This window comes from Gobius niger, assembly GCF_951799975.1.
Source record: "Gobius niger genome assembly, chromosome: 6".
Classification (NCBI taxonomy): domain Eukaryota; kingdom Metazoa; phylum Chordata; class Actinopteri; order Gobiiformes; family Gobiidae; genus Gobius; species Gobius niger.
The window spans coordinates 6,520,568-6,533,749 of record NC_136857.1 but is presented as its reverse complement, the minus strand read 5'-3'; the positions used below and the strand labels follow the sequence as shown (position 1 = coordinate 6,533,749).

The 13,182-nt window shown below is 40.6% G+C and overlaps 1 protein-coding gene across 4 annotated transcripts in view; it reads left to right on the top strand.

Moving 5' to 3' along the window:
• Positions 1-13,182, top strand: part of LOC306963936 (synaptotagmin-2-like) — a 75,736-nt gene that overhangs the window by 43,957 nt on the left and 18,597 nt on the right. The window contains exon 1 of one of the 4 annotated variants that reach the window (XM_079557712.1): positions 3,862-4,085. The exons of the other annotated variants lie outside the window; for them this stretch is intronic. The gene's annotated coding sequence lies outside the window, so the exon portion shown is untranslated. Of the gene's footprint in view, positions 1-3,861; positions 4,086-13,182 lie in introns of those variants that run through there. 4 annotated transcript variants of the gene reach the window in all.

Here is a 13,182-nt window from a genome sequence, read left to right as displayed (position 1 = left end):
ATTTTAAGCCTTGTGGTACTTGAAATATCACATGATTTATGAAGAGGTACTTGGAAGGTCAAATATTTTACAAGGTTGTACTGAAGGGGCAGTTTTCTCATTTGGATCAAAAAAAGGGATACGGCGTAAAGCCTATGTTAAACCAATATGGAAATTAGCACACACTGGTAGCTGAGGATTAGCTGTGATATCTGAGAAAGTGACACACCAAGATGAAAGAAGAGCCCACAAATAATCCCAACCATGACAAAATATGACTAACGCTGTACTTCATTCACACTACAGTCACAAGAAGATTGCGATTAATTCTCAAACCCGGCTGCTCGTGTTTGAGCGGACAGTGAACAAATTACCCTCCTCCTTTCCCTTTGCGCTTGTATGTTTCAAAATTACCAAGAGCCATCTCTCAGCCTTTTCCATTTTCACTGATTGAGATTTTATTGATTTCTGGTCCAAGTGCTCGTTGCTGCCCAATAAGAGGTGATTCACTTAAGGGATAGCGATAATTCTCTGTGACACGCAGTAATACCCGCAGGGCTCCCAACTGTCTGCCCCAGCGCCGGTGTTAGGAAAAACAGTGCCACATTGTGTCATTAGGTAAGCAGATTTACGCGTTAACACAGTCACGACATGGAGATGGTGTGATGAGTTAGGAGGTCGACTGTGAATTTAATGCTTTTGAATAATACATATATTCAGCTCGCGTATGTGGGCGATCATCAGACAGATATTGACGAAGAATTCTCATTGATTTGTGGCACTTAAATGTTGAATGAATAGCATAGCAGACTGCATCTTTTTTCTTCTTTTTCTGTGGCTTGGGTTGTTGTTTTTTCTGGTAGGATTTTAAACATAGCTATTGGTAATTTCCATCAGTTGCTCACACTTTCAAACACTATTCTCACTCAGCCTGGCCTGTTGACATGTTTACACTGCGTTCCAAATTATTATGCAAATTGGATTTTTGTGTCAAAAAGGTTAAAAAAAAAACAATAATATAATAATGAAACTCATGGATGGTATCGTGTCTTGGGGCTCTATGAATCACTGACATTAATCTCAGAGACCTGGGATGATTAGTTTTCAGGTTAAGCCCAGTTAAGGGAAAAACTACTGAAAAAGGGTGTTCCACTTTATTAAGCAGATCATCATTTTCAAGCAATATGGGAAAGAAAAAGGGTCTCTCTGCTGATGAAAAGCGTGAAATAGTTGAATGCCTTGGTCTAGGTATGAAAGCCTTCGATATTTCATGAAAGATTAAGCGTAATCATCGTACTGATAAGAGATTTGTGGATGATTCAGAGCACACTCCGGTTTGTGCAGATAAAGGCACAATATGGACGGTTTCTGCCAGACAAACACATCAGATTAAGAGAACAGATGCTACAAAGCAGCATACAGGTATTTGAAGCTGCTGGTGCCTCCTGAGTCTCCCGAACATCAAGGTGTAGGACCCTCCAGAGGCTGCAGTTGTGCATAAACCTTCTATCCGGGCCTCCCCTAAACTGTTAATTGAAGCTGAAGAACAGAAACGGCTGCAACAGGCTCAGAAATACACAAAGACTCATTTTCAAACAGTCTTGTTCACTGATGAGTGCCATGTAACCCTGGATGGTCAGATCAATGGTGAAGTTGGTGAATGGCCACAATGTCCCAACAAGGCTGCAACGTCAACAAGGAGGTGGCGGAGTCATGTTTTGGGCCAGAATCATAAGGGAGAGAGCTGGTCGGCCCCTTTAGGCCCTTTTAGGATCCCTGAAGGTGTGAAAATGACCTTTGAAAAATATGTGGAGTTTCTGACTGACCACTGTCTTCTATGCTACAAAATGAAGAGCCATGCTTTCCCTAACAAAATCCTCTTCATGCATGACAACGCTGTCCTGCTGTAAAGAATACCTCTGCATCACTGGCTGCTATGGGCATAAAAGGAGAGAAACTCATGATGTGGACCCCCTTCTCCCCTGACCTCAACCCTATTGAGAACCTTTAGAGCCTCAACAAAAAAAACTTCTATGAGGGTGGGAGGCAGTTTTCATCCAAACGGCAGCTCTGGGAGGCTATTCTGACATCCTGCAATGAAATCCAAGCAGAAACTCTACAAAAACTCACAAGTTTAATGGATTTAAGAATTTTGAAGCTGCTGTCACACAAGGGCTCCTATGGTGAAATATAACTTGACCTGTTAACACTTTTTTGATTGAAATAGCTTTTGATTTCAGTAAATATGACCTCCTAATGCTACAAATTCAACAAATGACCATTTTCAGTTAATTACAAGCTTCAAAATGTATTGAAATGATGAGTTGTGTATTAATTTGGAACAGTGGATTTTGAGGTTTTTACTATATTTATTTTTGAAAAAAATACTGTTATCACTAGGAAATTTTTTAAATGATCCTCTACCTGTTAAAGACTTGAAAATTATGCTGACTCTCATTTGAGTTGACAATTTAGAAAATCTTATAATCTTATACACTGGAACGCAGTGTATAGTGGTAGGGAAAACCAGAGTACCCAGATGAAACCCACGCAGACACGAGGAGAACATGCAAAACTCTTCACAGAAAAGCCTCTTCTGGCACGGACATCGAACCTAGGATCTTCTAGCTGCGCCACCGTGCCGGCCAGTTTATGCTACAATTGAAACTGGTGACAACTTCAGAAGCAGTGTCTCCAAAAAAAGGGTCCAAGGCTATACAGTACTTACTGTAAGCGCAAAGTAAAAGAAGTAAACCTGTGCTGCATTGTCATTTAGGCTGTAACACATAATACACAGCGCCGGCCTCTGCACTGTGAGATTGATTCTGGCGCCAACAGTTTGCTGAATGTCTTCACCTCCTTTCACACTAACACAGTCTTGTAAAAGTCTTTTAAAAGAACAAAAAATCCTGTGTAAGTGTAGGCTACTTTTTGCCATTGATATACACACATTTCTATCTTGCGCAGCTTGTTCATTTGAATCCATCCAAATGGCGAGGCAGAATTGTCTTGAGTAGTCACCAACACCAACAAGAACTTCCGTAGATACTTGTTAACATTTAATTACGAGAAATGAATCTAAATAGCCTATTTCATTTGCTATTGCAGTACTTTGTCGTTTAGCTGCGTTCTTTTTTAGATTTGACTGTGATTGTCCTGTCCTCTTCTCGAACAATTTCAACGGCAGATTAATATTACTGTGCAAATGGTATTCGCACTATAATAGCTTGTCACTCTGGCTCTTCCCAGGTTACAAAATTGTCGCATTGTTTATATTATATTAATCATTCATATTGCCATACCCAATGATTTAATGTGGTTTTGTGTTACATAACTGTCTCTTTCTTCTGTGCTGTGCCTGTGCTTGGATTAAAGTCTTCCTCAATTGCAGTGGGAGTGGAGCAACTCTAAGGACATAATTCTGATAAATGTTGCCAGTTATTGCTGCAGCTTAAGCACAGTGCGAATGACAGCCTAGTTCCTGCCTTAGTGCTACATTACCCAGAGATCCCATCTAGTGTGCTATATTTTTGCTTATTTACATCCAGTGTGTTGATGTTAGCCTCACCATCCCAACAGCCCATTTAGCGCTCTACTTTAAACACGCACGAGTGGCCGATCGTTAGCGGATAGCGATATCCATGCTCTCCCGATTCTCCTTACATACATTGCATCCAGGGATGCCAGATTGCTGCATACCTTGCGAGCGGCATCGCAAATCAGCTATACCCGGCTCGAGTAGTATAGTGGGAGAAAGGGAAGATGGGAAAAAAAGAGGAGTGGAGGGAGGGAGGGGGGAGATCCTTTCACAGCGAAAGATAGAAAGACTGTAGAGGGAGAGGAGGCGGAGGGCACTGAGGCGAGCAGAGGTGGGGGTAGTCGCACAGAATGAGTGAGAGCGAGTAGTGCTGCAGTGGCTCCAACGCAAGAGGAGAGAAGAGAGGAAGAGAGAGAGAGAAAGCTACCGCAGTTTGGTGATGCTGATGGAACGGCGGTCCGGGGATAATATTAAGACGTTGTGAATTAAACCCTAAGTGCCTCTGTGCGGTGAATGGGTTAGGATCGGCTGCGCAGGAGAACACCATTACGGCAATACTATAGAGCTGGTAAGAGAGAGTGTATTCCAACTCTATGCTGACGCCTGGGCAGCACTTTTCTCCTTGTGATTTGAATTGCTGGACCTATTAGCATGCTTCGCCTTGGTCTGCGTTGGACTTGGATGTCAAACGTGTTCCCCCATTCATATGTGCATGCGTTACTTCCTGGTCCCAGCTCGACCCAGCGCAATCGAGCAGTCACTCGAGCTTGCCATCCTGCTATGATAGTTGTTGTTTTTTTCCCGCATTTGTTCACATCACGTTCTGTTGTGAGTTGGATAGAAGAGGCGTGTGTCTACGTTATGTCCATTGATCATGCCTAATTTAGCCTGGCTGCTGGGTGTAGTAGCTTTTGTATCCTGGAGACTGTCCAGCTTGCTGACAGATGCTGCCTCTCCCCCCATAGCGTTTTTTTTTTTTTTTCTCTGGTAACACCCCCCTCTACAATCTCACCTCACTGTACTTTACTGTAGACAGTCTAAACAGTCCCAGGATGCGTTTTGTTCACCCGATCACAGTTGGAAGTTGATGAGATGAGGGTGACAGATGTGCCGAGGAGTATTGAGAGGGTGGGGATCTTTATAAACTGCTGCAGGATGCTTTTTTTTTTTTTTTTTCCTGCTGGCTCCCATGGGACACACCGTACAGGCAGCAGCGAGGTGACAGTACCAAGGACAAAACCTGTCTCGAGCTGCACATGCCTCTGTACGAGCTCAATGCTGACTGTGGCACTTCTGCACTGGCTAAATGTATTCTTCTGATTTATTTTTGGCTTAAAGCAAATCTTCCTCATCATATACATTGAATTGACTGTCTCTAAATCTTTAGCTTGCAAAACAACCCTCTATATTCACTAGTAAAAATCTGTCTGAATGAAAACTTAACTAGGACAAAGATAGCAAGTGATAAATAATCAATGACTATAATAGATGTTAAATTATTTCCTTAATGTTGCTTCCACACTGTCATTGAAGGCGCTGACAAACCTTTTTCAATAAAGTATTGGTTCTCAAAATGAGGAGCGTACTTAGAATAACAGAGATAGTGCATCGTTACAAAACATCATGGTCGGTTTTCAACTGGTCTGGGTTGAAAGGAGCGGTGGACATTTCACATCTCTCATCAGTCTCATCTCTCTCATAATTTAAATGATAAGAGTGAGTAAGCACACACGCTGGAGGCCTCTTTAAACTCTGAGAGGAGTCAGAGCTGTCGTAGCTCCACCTATTTTCTTGTTTACACTGAATCGGCATCACTCATCACAATAACAGTTGACCAGGGCTTGGACACGTTCGCATTTCAACCCAGCAAACCTGTTCAAGGAAAGCCCATGTTTTTTGTGAAAGAATTACTATAGTTCTTATGAGGGCTTGTGCACGATTTTCTCTATGGCTGGTTTGCCCCGATTTGAGCTGTCAGACATGTTTCTGTGTGCGCAGTGACACACTCGGAATATTCAATTTCTCCTCACCCCAGTGCTCTGTGTCCTAAAGTTACACCTTGATATGTAAAGCGTGCTATGTCTCCCTGTTGTATATAGTGAAGTAATTATCACGCACTGTCAATGCTGGCTTCTATTTTGGGTACCCAATACTTTGCAGTTATTCAGATATCATCAAAGGGCTTTACTATGTCTGGCAGTTGCGTGATTATATCTATATATAGCATCCTGGAATCATGTTTACGTCTCCAATACACTGTGCCCAGACTTCTCTCTATCCGACACAGACCTCGTTCGCCACAGTTTTTGCCATCCTCTAAAACATCGAGGCAGGCTCATTATGTCCCTACCTGAGGCTGCAGCTCCCATGGCGCTCCCAGTGAGAAATACCTTCTCAGTCCCTCATACATAACCAGGAAAATGAAAGATGCTTTGAAGTTCTCTTTTATTTTTTCCCCCAATCTGTCAGCTGCTTTTGAGACTCCAGCTGGTGACCAAATACTTCAGCTGCAGAGGAACTGACAGGCTCCGCATTATTCTCCATTCTGTTAAATCAATAGATGTGATATTATGAGTCATGATATCAGCTAATGCAATTCTTTTGCAAGAAACTAAATATATCAGTGCAATTGGAAGGATGACATTGGCTTGAATTGTAGAGGAGTTGTCTAATAAACGTAAGGTTGGGAGTTTGATCCCCACTCCAAACAGGGAATCCTGTATGTATCCGTGGGCAAGACACTTTTCCCACCTTGCTTCGGTATGAATGTGGTGTGTGTAAGAGGATGTAGTGGAAGGAGGGCAGTTATTGTAGGTCGTGCAGCACGGTGGCACAGTGGTACGTGCTTTTGCTTCACAGATCGAAGGTCCCAGGTACGACCCCCGAGATAAGTTGCATGTTCTCCCTGTGTCTGCATAGGTTTCCTGCAGGTACTCCAGTTTCCCCAACTTTCCCCTTCCGCTACAACTAAAATAAGTGAATCCTCCAGCCAGGTGATGATTAGTCCGGCTCCACATCTGGAGATGAGTCCCCGGGCGCTGTACTGCTCCGTCTGGGTTGCCTCAGCGCCATCGAAGGGTCAAATGCAGAGGACAAATTTCGGCAACGCTTTAAATTAAGGTGTACTTGTGAATTATTAAGAAGGTGTTAATAAGCATTAATAATATGGTTGTAAAGCTTATTATACTTTTATCTGTAAAGATGCTAATAGGCCATTAATAATACGCTTATTCATAGCCAACCCTTAACTTAACCCTAACCTTAACGTCACCCTAACCCTAAAATGATTACTAACGCTTATTAATATTTAATGAGCACAGTAAATTTCTATTTTATGTAAAACGCAACATAAAATCATTGCATGATAAAACTATTTTCAATATCAATGTTGGTTTTGGTTCTGTTTTTGTCCAGACTACGGGATTTTTGTTTTACATCAAATGAATTTACAAAATGATTTATTAAACTATAAAATCTCTCCAACATCGACTATTGCACCTCAATCTCATAGTAACCCTATTGTTATATACAGTATTTCTATTCTAAAGGATGTGCTCTTGGGCTGTTGGTGTGAGTCAGTCATTTTCCCGGTGATGCCTGCTAATATTGTGATTGCTCAGCTGTTGTCAAGCCTCTCTCTCCAGGTGATGTTCTGAGCGTGCCCAGTAGAAGCTCCCGGTCACATGATGCAGTGTGTTGCTGGCAGAGGGCTGCATTGTTAACTATGGTCATATGGTGACACTAGTCACAGCTTCCCACCTCAGTCAGATGCAGGCCTAAAGGATTTGGGGAAATTAAACATTGAATACAAGACTGGGTACAAGGAGCATTAACATTGGAGAGAAAACTGAAATATGGACATATATGGAGCAGTCTTGACCACAGGTTTCATTCTCTAATAGTGAAAGTAATGAAATCCCACAGAAACGGCATATTTGTCCTTTACAGCGCACATCATATCACCCAAATATTAGCATTTTTTAATTTGCTAATTGAACTATAAATTACAATTTTGATTTGTTTTTAATTCCAGTTCCTTGTTTAGCCTGGGTGAGCTATGCATACTTCGTCGTGGTTTGGTTCATCATACAGTTCTCTAAGTGGAGACGATTTAATTTTGCGGAGTGGAGAAATATAATTTTGGTTGTCCTCTATCATGTTTACCATCAAAGTTAAACACCACCTTTTAATCAGGGCTGCGGAGGAAGTCTGTGAGCAGATGGTTAGGAAGGAAATAGGAAAACAACACACTCAGTCACTAAACAAGGATTCCACTGACATTTCTTTGCTTGAGCTGGGTTTGATCAAAAGTGATGACAAAATGCTGCATACGTGTCAAAATATTGTTTCTTGTGATGTCATTAATGTCACCGTGCTACAATGGGTGCAGGTGCCAGCCTGTCTGTACAAGAAATATCCAAAAGGAAAAATCTGTTCATCTGTTTTAGTGATACATAATGTTATTATCTATCCAGCTACGCCATGCCTTTTGTGTATTAGTCATTTTGCCTGCGCCAAACTCAATTAACTACAGACCTAAACTGTAAACATCGTACTCAGGCTCAGGGAAATATTGGGTCAATTTCAGATTTTATTCAATTTAATGAGAGATCATTTCATTTTTGCTTTAGTAATGCATTTTGGTCATGTGTTTTCTGGTTTAGATATGTTTTACATGAGTGTTCCCCAACCAGGGATATGGGGACCCCTGGGAGCATTTAGCAGGGGGTACTAGGAATTACCTCAGAGTAATAAAAAAGGTAACGCTTTATATTAAGGTGTGCTCATTAAGTATTAATAAGGTGTCAATAAGAATTAATAATATGCTTTAAAATATTAACACACTGATTATACTTTAAACCGTTAACATACTAATAGGCCATTAATAATACGCTATTTCATAGCCAACCCTTAACCTAACCCTTATCATAACCCTAAAATGATTACTAATGCTTATTAATACTTAATGAGAACAACAACAAAAAGTAGAATTTCAATATTACTTTCAAAGAAATGTCATTTTTTATGTTTTTAGTAAAATGTTTGGTTTTTGAACATCACACTGAACTAAATATGGATTAATCTGAGTTAAATTGATCAACTTGTAAGAAATTTGGCCGAATCCTTGAGACAAGGGGTACTCTTGTCTGACTGTCTCAAGAGGTACGCCAGAAAAAAAGAATGGGAACCACTGGTTTACATTCACACATTTGCCACTGCCATAGAGTATTGATATCATCTGATAATCCTTAAAAGAACAAAGCCTACATCAGAATCTGGCTTGACCTAATGTTGTTTTATAGCTGGATGCCCTTCCTGAGACAGCCCTATCCATCGATCCAGGCATGGAAAAGGCACAGGGAGTTGCCTACTTTTGTTTAAAGTGCATAGTGACTGGATTTGTAGACCATTAGGAGTGCAGTACATGCAAGGCACTTGCATTGTAAATGTAATTACCATTTTATTATTAATCAGATCAGTGAGTACTCCAGTGGCTGTATATTAAAATTAAACACATCTATGTCACTTTGGATTCAGTCCAGGGGTATGCATCTGACTTGAGTATTTGCATAGAATTAGAAAAATAAATGAACGCTGTACCACCTTTCATATCAACATAGTAAAGCCAATGTCATTTTTTTGATATCTTCCTAAAATACGTTCTTGCGCTGCTATTTCTCGCAGATTTGCCTCTGCTTGAGCGTATTTAGCTTATCTTTTCGCTGCACAGACCTTGCTCACTGCCTACCTTTCCCCTTGCCACCTTACTTACATGCAGATTGGATCTATCTGGGTGACAAAATGATTAATCGACGGATCGCGGGCCGGGGCTGTGGGGGCTGAGGGGGGATGGCAGCCTGGATGTATGATGTAAAAATGTAAAACGATTCATCGCAGTGGCTTCTTCTCCCAGAGTTTAGTCACTCCCACCCCTTTCTCCCTTGATAACGGCTGAGTCACATTTTGCCGCAGGTGAGAATGAGCATTGTTTTATCAACACCTGCACACGGCTAAAAAAGACCTCCGCGGAATCCTCCCGGGAAAACACATAATGGCTTATATGAGCTTTTTCAGTCATTCTTTTTTATTAGGGAGGTGTTATCTCTCTCCTATCAACAGTGGCACTTGCGCCCTGATGCAGTTAGACCACAAAAGGTGTAATTGCAGCGTCGGCTTCTTTGATTGATGCTTCTTGTGTTGCACTTTTGTGTCTGGTTGTCCTTTGCTTTTGTGTGGATGGCTGACCCCCAGGGCAGGATTTGGTCCTTTGCTCAGGTTGTTACATAACGCTGAGTATGGTATTGGTTTCTCCAGGTTGCTGTTTTGCCATGATGAGAAAGCTGAGTGGTTGACACTGGGGAATGTGCCATTACGCCTAAAAAGGATATGAGATTGCCTATTATACTCAGAAAATTACTTGTGTTGTTGCGTGTGTGTGTGTCTGTGTGTATTTTTTTTTTTTTTTTTTAGAGCTGTACTTGACTAGGGAACTAGGCAAAGTGAATGAATTCAGATGTGAAGTTAATTGAATTCTTAAGGTATAATTCACAGCCATCGTCCAACGTGTCATTTTCAATCCCATTTGTCCTTCAGGCATGGCTCTTTGTGATAGAAATGGGAACGTATCTGTTTAATATGTGCCAAAGAAGTAGATGGTCTGGTCATTGGGGTTTCGTTGATGTAGTGTAATGCCTTGTTAACTCAGAGTTAATGAAACTACACAGATGCTTGGCATAATTCAAGCTGAGGGCTGCAAGGCTTTTGGTCAGGAATTTCACATTCTGGCTTTGGCATTGCTTTCATAATCGTACTTTCTAATCACAGCCTTCCAAACTCTGCTCCTTACGCCAAATTGCAGAACTTGCTAAATTACTGTAGAGTTTTCAAATTCACCATCGTGTTTCAATTATGCTTTTTTGATATTGTCTAGGGCCTATAATCCATATGATACAAGGCCAATACATTTGGGTTTGGAAAAAAGTCACAAGAGCTAAATACCCAGTAGTATATAGTATATAGATACAGCAGACAGCCATTCACTTTTATTTCTTACTGCAATGTTAGAAACGAAGGACATCTTTTGTTCCAATGTTCATTTCTTTTGAATTTAAGTTTCTTCATCTTAATCAAATAAAACTGTTCGTTGTGATATGTGCTGCTGACCTGTGAGATCTGGATTTCTTATTGGGTTATAAATATATGAAATATAGAAATAAATATATTCTCAAGGTGTATTTCTCTGCAAGCACAGTTTCTTTATGCATTTGTTTGGCTGCAAGTAAAGCAGTTGTGCATTTGCTGAAGTTTGGTTCAATAAACAATGATCATTTTGTTTTTAATATGCATCATTCATAGGGAAGGGCTTATACATTATACAACTTGCATAAGGTTTTCCCATATTATTCTTATAACTTCATTTTTCACTGGTAAATAACAAGCAATGCAGCCGTCAGGACCCCCTCTAATCCTATTAAAACTTGGTCAAAATTAGCCCATTATAACAGTAGGAAACCCAAGTCTATTCAGCTGGAGTGAATTACCATAGAGTAGCAAGAGTTCAGGAATAAAGCTGCACATTAGGCCTAATTGAAACAACTCCAGCATCGCTGCTCAGCTTTCTGACTAAAGTGACGCTCTGACTGCCCAATGGAGATAATAAATACTATATTTCCCACGTTCAGGGGAAATGCTCCAGTTCACAATCGAGTTTTAAAACATCGTAGGTCAGCTGTGACTCAGCGCGTTAAGATCTAGTTCTCTTTATTCCATTAGGTGAGCTCATACTCAAAATCTCGAAAACTATATCCATTTGTATCTTCTAAAATAGCTTTTAATGAGATAAGGGTGCGAGGGGTCTTGGCTTAATCTTGCGTGTAAAGTTATGTAAACTAATAGGGATGTAATTATATCCACATGTCATGGTACATGGCTCACACTGTTGTAAAAATGCTAAATCATACATAAAAACCCTTCGTGTAGTTTTAGCGTCATCTTTTTCTTAAAGGCTTATATTAATTCATAAGAAGTAATGCTATTTCTAAGTCACATCGTACAACCTTTGAGGGCATACAGAATCACGGCGTACATGCACAAAATGAATGAAATTTGGCATTCACATTCAAAATGGCGTCTGAAAATTGGTCTTGGGGTCGGTAGCTCAGGGCAACAGTCAGGAGCACTGGGGCGGCAAATGAAGTATTGAATTAGGAGCCACTGTGAAAAGGTTGTTGCATTGTGAGTCAGAGAAGGTTAAACAAAGGCTATATTGCTTTTTGGGGACTTGTTACAGGGTCCACCAAACGTCCAGGGTCCTTTCAGATTGTATATGAGTTATGAGCCCCCAGAGATCTTTCTTCCCCCCACTGTATGGCCCGGCCCCTGCTGCCATCTGTGACATTACGGCTCATGTGTGGGTGGGCTGAGTCCTTGGCCTCCAGCTTTTCTGTTCTTCTAAATCTTACTAATGTGTTTGATGGTTTGGTTCTGTTAGCAATATCAAAATGTCTCACTATAACAATCTTCTAAAATGGTAAGACCTTGACTCAGTGCATACATAGTTATTTTCTTGTTTGCCATGTTTTTTGTTTAAATTACAATAATGGGATCAAACAATCTATCTACATTCAACATTGGAAAGCTCATAATGTTGCTCATTGTAAAAATTCAGTCATTACGTCATAGTGACTGCACTAAAACAGAGCACAGGAACATGATTTAAACTTTTTCACATCAAGAGCCGTATAAGGCTAAACCATAACTTAAAAGCACACTGCGTAACTTTTTGGATTATACTACTGTTTCCACCAATGCAAATCATGCTCTGAATGACCAAGACAAAGAAACTGCTAAATTAGCATTTGATGAGGACCTGACTTTTATAAATCTCATATTTGGTTGCGTTTAATTAACATCATCATGGCGATGAGCTGGAGACGGCACACTCCCAGTAAAGTTACAGTCAGGTCTTTAGAGAAGTGAGAGTAAAAGTTGCATGGTGTGGCTTTAAGTAGATGTAATCACGGTCTATAAGCCAAAAGAGGAAAGAAAATCACAAATGATTGACAAATAAATTTAACTAATACTAATGCGTGTTTGACAATCACTGATCTATGCGGTTTCATACTTTTAGTGTGCTGATTTCATGATACAATATTAAAGCCACACCATGTAACATTCCCCCAATAAATAGAGTAAAATATAAGCATTTATTTTATTACAGATATGTTTATCATTGAAAAATACCTTAAAAATGCTCAACTTTCCTCAGACCTGGCTTAACTCGTCTCCATGGAGATGTTGACTAAAGGCATCCAAACATGAGATTTAAATAAGTTAGGTCCGCCTCCAAATCCATTCTATATTTACCACAAAAATACATTAAAATTGCTATCTGGAAGCCTTTCTGTGTCTGTCTATAGGCATCAGAGTGTTTGGGCCTCCTGAAACACTCCCGCCTGTTATAGCTAATTAATTGCTGGTCCAGGTACTTGTCGGTGGGTAATGGAACAACTGCATGACTCCAGCTCACTCTCCTTCAGGTTATTTTCTTCAGGATCTGACCTGGTTACTAACAAGGCTTCTATACGCTTTGTGCTAGTACACAGTGGCCCTATCCCGAGGCTGCGGCTACTTCCCTTCCCTGTCACCGCATGTGTCCGCAGGTC